At 34.4% G+C, this 6,889-nt stretch overlaps 1 protein-coding gene across 9 annotated transcripts in view; it reads left to right on the forward strand.

Annotated features, from left to right (window-relative positions):
* Positions 1–6,889, forward strand: part of LOC127701157 (cytoplasmic dynein 1 light intermediate chain 2-like) — a 722,868-nt gene that overhangs the window by 104,865 nt on the left and 611,114 nt on the right. The window lies entirely within an intron of this gene.

The following is a 6,889-nucleotide window of genomic DNA, read 5'->3' on the forward strand; positions in this document are numbered from 1 at the left end:
TGTGTTTAAATTTCATAGATGTCTATTAACTTATACTAAAGTTATAGTGCGAAAACCAAATGTCTTCGGACGACGACGACGACGACGACGCCAACGTCATACCAATATACGACGTATAAAAAGGATAAATTATTAAATTAATTTAATCTTAAATATCTAAAATTTCTTCATTTTAAAAATTACAAAATGTTATATAAATCAGCTTTTCTAAAATTGTATAATTTTTAATAAGGACAAAACTTCATCAATAAATTTTAATTTACAATCGTTTCAACATCAGATGCTTGCTTTTTTTATTGATGAATGTAATGTTTTTTTCTTCAAAAGTTTCTTAAATTTTTAAATCAACAATGACTTTAAACATTGAGTTTTGAGGTCTGGTATAAAAAATAGTATATGTAAGAGAATGATAATCCCTTTCTTCATGATTAGAACGAGCGAAGCAACGTCACCATTGTTTCGGAGTTTGCGGGTTTATTAGAACGATAAATCCTCATAGACTGACGAGTGCTGTTCCCTGACATAAATATCAAACGCAAATTTCTTAATAAATCAAAAAAATTAAGAGCAAACGAATAAAACCTTTCTGCAAACGGGGTAATATAAATCACTGACTTCTTGGTAGACACATCAATAGAATCGAGTAGTTACTAAGAAATATTGACGTGATCAAAGATTTATCAGGTTCAGTTCCAGGATTTTGAAAAAAGGGGTACAAGGCTGGTAAGACAACTTTTGGAGTGATACTTTGAAAAAGCCTATGCATCTATCATAAACATGTATGAAGCTCCATAAGGAGAGCGGCCCCTTGTCCCCCCGCTAAATCCGCCTCTGTTTATATACTACATAAATACTTGATGTGGAAAAATCTGGACGATGTCGGAAAGTCACATCATCCTTTATGAAAAAAAACATGATAGTTTGGGGACGATCATTTGATATTTTCAGTGGGGATTGAGTAGGAGGATAATCTGACATTGCAACTGCTCATGCAATGACTGTTTTGAAGAAAATTGCGTTCGATATTTTATTTTCATGAAGGATTCTTAACTTGTAAATGTGTCTCAGATCTGATCGATTGAGCGTAAGTATCAAGCTAGAGGACAACACTCGTCAGTCTATGAGGAATTATCGTTATAATAAATCCATCAACCCGGAAGTTTCCGAATGACAGAGTTATCTCCCATTTCGTCTATGTTATTGAAAAACGACACGTTAGCCAGTTACGTTGCTTTCGCCGGGAAATTTGAATATTTCAAGTTGACCTGCCGAGTAAGGGTGTCGTTGATCGGAAAATGAATGCATGCTTCTGATAGAAGAATCATTTGGAAAGGAAATGAGTGTCTTTGTAAGGTATAAAGTCACATAGAAATATTTTTAATTATTTTTTATTTAAAGATGGGCTGGGACTATTATACTATATATATATAGTATAATAGTCCCAGAGATGGGTAAGCTATTCAAAATGGCGACTTCTTCTTCAGTTGTACAACAAAACTTCAGGATACTGAAGATTACTTGTCGTTGCGCATGCGTGGTAAAATTTAATTTTCTTGTAAATGCCAAAGAAAAATATATACAAATTTCACAATTTGTGCATGTATAATACATGACAAAAACAATGTGATTAAAAATTTCATTATTTACAAAATTTAGCATCTGGATTAAATCAGTTGACAGAGAACACCTTGTTAAGGTGTGCTCTGAAACTGTCAACTGTGGTTGACTGTACTGTGGCCATAGGTAGCATGTTCCATTGAATGATGGTGTGTGTGAAAAATGACCCATTTATATGTTTCCTTTGTGGTTCGTATGTGTCTACAAGTATTAGGGTGGTTTTGTCTTGTTCTACTGTCTGATGGTATTAAAATTTCAGATGGTATGGCAATAAAGCCGTGCATGGATAACTTTATAAAATATAATAAGACGTGTTTTAAGGCGGCGTTCAGCTAATGTAGGTAGTTTTAAGTTATTCATCATATTTGTAACGCTACTGGTGTTATGGTAGTTGTTACAAATGTAACTAGTTGCTCGTCTTTGAACCATTTCTATTTTTTGGGGTAGCATCTTTTGTGTGAGGGTCCCATAAACTACAGCTGTATTCTAATTTAGGTCTGACTATTGCTTGATATGCTCTTGATTTAAGGTCTGTGTTTGATATTTTAATATAAATTTCTTTTAAGGAATCCTAAAGATTTATTGCCGTTTGAAATAATGTTGTCATTATGTAGGTTCCATTTTAGATTTGATTGTAGAGTAACGCCCAGATATTAAGCAGATGTAACGGATTCAAGAATGTGGTTATGTATGATGTAATCATGTAAATATGGTTTCTTTTTGTGTGAAATTGTTGTTTAGTACATTTGTCTGGGTGAAAAGCCATAGGCCAATCTACTTCCCACTTTGCTGCAGCGTCTAGATCTTCTTGTAATTTGTTGCAGTCTGATTGAGATTTGATTTCTCTATATATGATGCTGTCATCAGCAAAGAGTCTTAATTTGCTATGTGTTAAATATTCGGAGAAGTCATTTATGTAAATGAGAAATAATATGGGGCCCAGTACAGTACCCTGTGGAACTCCAGATGTAACTGGCACTGATGTAGAAGAAATACCATTTATTACTACTGTTTGTGTTCTGTCGGATGAGAAAGCTTGGATCCAGTTAAGTGTAATTTTCCTTATACCATAGTATTTAAGTTTGTAAAGTAATCGTTGATGAGGAACTATATCAAACGCTTTAGCAAATAGATATAGGAAGATGTGGCATGAATGCCAATGAGACAACTCTCCATCCAAGTTACAATTTATAAAAGTAAACCATTATAGGTCAATGTCCATAATGATAAGGTCAGTTTGTATGTTACTATTACTACTAGATGATAGTTCTTGAATGAAGTCAATTAATTGTGTTTCACAAGATCGTTTTTTTCTGAAACCATGTTGTAGATTATATAAGATGTCGTTTTTTTTTCTAAATGTGACATTATGTTACTTGACTTGTGATGATATGTTCCATGATCTTACAGCATATACATGTTAATGATATGGGTTTATAGTTTACAGGTTTATATTTTTCCCCTTTTTTTAAATGCGGGGCAACGTAGGCATGCTTCCAATCTTTTGGTGTTTCACCGGACTCTAATGACTTACTGAATATTAATGTAAGTATTGGTGACACTTGCTCTTTTAGTACTCTACCGTTTATATTGTCAGATCCACATGCTTTGTGTGGGTTAAGATTTGATAGTAACTTTTTGACTCCTGTTTTGCTAATAGATATATGTGGCATTTCAAGATGTGGGCTAGTACGTTTGTCTGGGATATAGGTGGACCGATAGAAACTGATGGTTTAGGACGTTTGCTTTTAACTATCAAGAGCACTACACAATTGCATAAACCTAAAGGGTTGGATTCTTATGTGCTATTGGGCTAAAATATATTATTTCGCTTTGATTTTGTTGTATTTCGTTTATTCATTTTCCATTTCGTTGCGATTCCGTTTCTCACTTTATAAGTACCCCATCTGATGCCCCCTTTGTCTAGTTGCAGGGGCATTAAAACTAGAGGCTCTATAAAGAGCCTGTGTCGCTCACCTTGGTCTATGTACATATTCAACAAAGGACACTCTCCAACATTGTAGACGAGAATAGAATTCATGACAAAAATCTGTGTTGTTGATCTTGTATTGCTGATCATTTAGTCTGTTTAGTTTCTATCTTCTTTAGTTTTTATCAAAACACAAGAGGATAAAAAAAATCATTATTTAAGGGGCTGGGCAGTCGAAATGTGACTTGATAGTAGATCTTGCCTTGCTGATCATTTTTATGATTTAAAGTGTCTATTTATCTATTATAATTTTAACATGCAAGGCAAAACCCCCCAAAAATGATAAAAATCGTCACTAAAGGGCAATAATTCCAAGGAGACGTCAGACGATTTTTTCTATTTGTCTTAATTATAAATCTCGTCTTGATGATCATTTTAGCTTATTTAAGTTTCTATCTTTCTGTTATAAATTTTAAGATATAAGGCAATAAACTGCTTCGCTGAGCGCAGCTGGATACGCCCGCAGAGGTCCAACCCTGAGCAGTTGGGGCAAAAATGGACACAATATTCAAGCTTGATTTAGGTCTGAATTTGGATTGTATTAAATATTTGACATATTATAGGTTTCTGAATAAATGTAGTCAAAGAACTTGAAATTGGTTATATGAATTGAATTTATATTCAATTAAAGATTTCTTGCTGTTGTGCAATACACTGTGCTGTTGAGCAATACTTAGTAAATCTGTTATCAGACTATAAACAATTAAAGTTCAATTAATTCTCAATGTCATATTACAAATTTATGAAAATGTAAAGGGAGCTTACATCAATAGATATAAACAATTCACCAAAGTTTCATGAGAATAGCTGACAGCATTTTTGAGTTGTTGTCCGAAAACTGGAAAATCCCTCCTTTTTTAATGAATAAAACCAAATAATTCAGACGGACAACGGTATACCATAATACGTCCCGTAAACGGGCGTATAAAAACGCAAAAAAATGGTAAAATTCATCATCAAAGGGCAATAACTCTAATAAGGAGTCGGATGACGATTTCGAAAATGAACTTATCTGTAGAACTTGTCTTGCTGGTAATTTTTGCAATTTAATGTTTCTCGGCATCTACTATAGTTTTCCAGATATAAGGCAAAAATGAAAAAAAAAGTAAAATTTGTCAATTAAGGGCAATAATTCCTATAATAAGTCGTCTGACAATTTTGACGTATATGGACAATTGGTAGAGCTCAACATTCTGAACACTTTTGCTCTTGTCCGATTTTCTCTATATCACGGTTTTCAAAATAATAGACAAAACTTGTATTTTACCTTATGTTCTATTTTTAGCCATGGAGGCCATGCTGGTTGTCAGGCGGGGTCATCGTACACATTTTTTAATCTAGATACCCCAATAATTATTGTGGCCAAGTTTGGTTAAATTTGGCCCAATAGTTTAAGAGAAGATTTTTGTAAAAGTTAACGGACAACGACGACGGACGACAAGTAATGAGAAAATCTCACTTGGTCCATTTGGCCAGGTGAGCTATAAACATATTGCACCAGACTGAACATCATCAATTCATTGAGTCGTTGTAGCCTGGGATCCTGGCCAACTGCTATCGACGAAGTATTAGATTGGGTCAGGATGCCAGGCTATGAGTCGTTGATCCTACGCATTGGGGAATGTAGGCGAGCTATGTTTCACTTCCTCAACAAATTATTGCACAAATCAACTGTTTAGATAGGGGTTTAAAAAGGTCTGTGCTAGGGGCTCCATCTTTAAGTTCGTGAGCTCAAGTGTTTTATTGTTCAGTGACTTTCAGCTGGGACTATTATAGTATAATAGTCCCAGCTTTCAGATGAAGAACAGCAATGAAAGCGTCTGTTCCTATGTTTGTAGTGTAAATGTACTGATTTTGTGTCATGGATGGATACCTCATTCCTTCGTTTTCTCATTTTGACCAATGACAAGATATAATTTATAAACTCTTCTACAGATATGTCTTGCCTGTCAGCAGCAAATAAAATAAATGGGGAATGTGTCCATGGGACACAAGACGATGCCCTCGCTTGCATAAAACCATATAAAGGGACACAACTCAAGAACAGTTAAAGTGAAACTACCCAAATTCGTACTTGGATCTAAGCATTGTGTAAAAGTTTCATAACATTTGGTAGAGGCAAACTTAAAGGAAACAGAAACGAAAATTTCAGCAACTTTTCCATTTGTAAAGGGGAATAACTCTAGAACGGTAAAAGTGATGCAACCTGAATTCAAACTTGATCTGTCTCTTGTGAAGCATTGTGTTCAAGTTTTACAACATTTGGTTGAGGAAAACTAAAGTTAGAGAACAGAAATGAATGATTCAACAATTTTGCCAATTGTAAAGGGCACAACTCTAGAAAGGTAAAACTGGATATGTGTTTTGTTGTAATAAGCATGGTGTAAAAGTAGAAATCAATTTTGGGAAGTATAGACAGAGAAGGGTAAAACTTAAATGGGGAATGTGTCCACTATGGCGTGGGGAATAAAAATAAATGGGGAATGTGTCCACGAGACATAGATGATGCCCCCGCTTGCATACGTTATAAAGGGACACAACTCAACTGTAAAAGAAACGCTACCCAAATACTTGATCCAAGTTTTGTGGTAATAAGCATTCTGTATAAGTTTCACAACGTTTGTTTGAGGCAAACTATGTACGAGTTGGTTGAGGCAAACATGCAAGAGAACGGAAACCAATTTTGGGAAGTACGGACAAGGGTAAAACTTAATTCCCCCTCTGCTACGGTGGGGGCATAAAAAGACGACGTTTTGCAACAAGGCATGACAAGGTCAAATTGATAGTAATGCAACTTTATATATATTATTGATCTATCACAAGATGTTCCTATCAAATGGACTTAGACAGAAAAGTTATCAATAGCTATTAATTAAGTTGCTGGACCTTGACATAGGGGCAGGGTCTCGTAATAGCTGTCACACTATTATGTACCTATGGTAATGCAACTTTATAGGAACTATCATTGCTCTATAACAAGTATTTTGCATCAAACTGACTTAATAATCAAAGTGCTTGTAAGCACTGAAAGGTAAAGATTGCTTTAAATTATCAGTGGAAGTAAAATTAAATATTGCATTGTATAAAGCATTGGTTGTACACAAATTCTTGACAAAGGAAGATAACTCCAATTCTTAGAGATGACTTTAACAATGACATGATAAAATTCATTGATATTTTTAGAACAGATATTAGATTCCTGCACCTTACAAAAGTTGCAGGAATCTAACAAAATTATGTTTACTTGTTGACAAGTAAACATAATTTTGTAACTTGAATATG

The sequence above is a fragment of the Mytilus californianus genome, unplaced genomic scaffold, assembly GCF_021869535.1.
Source record: "Mytilus californianus isolate M0D057914Y unplaced genomic scaffold, xbMytCali1.0.p SCAF_5, whole genome shotgun sequence".
NCBI classification, from domain to species: Eukaryota; Metazoa; Mollusca; class Bivalvia; order Mytilida; family Mytilidae; genus Mytilus; species Mytilus californianus.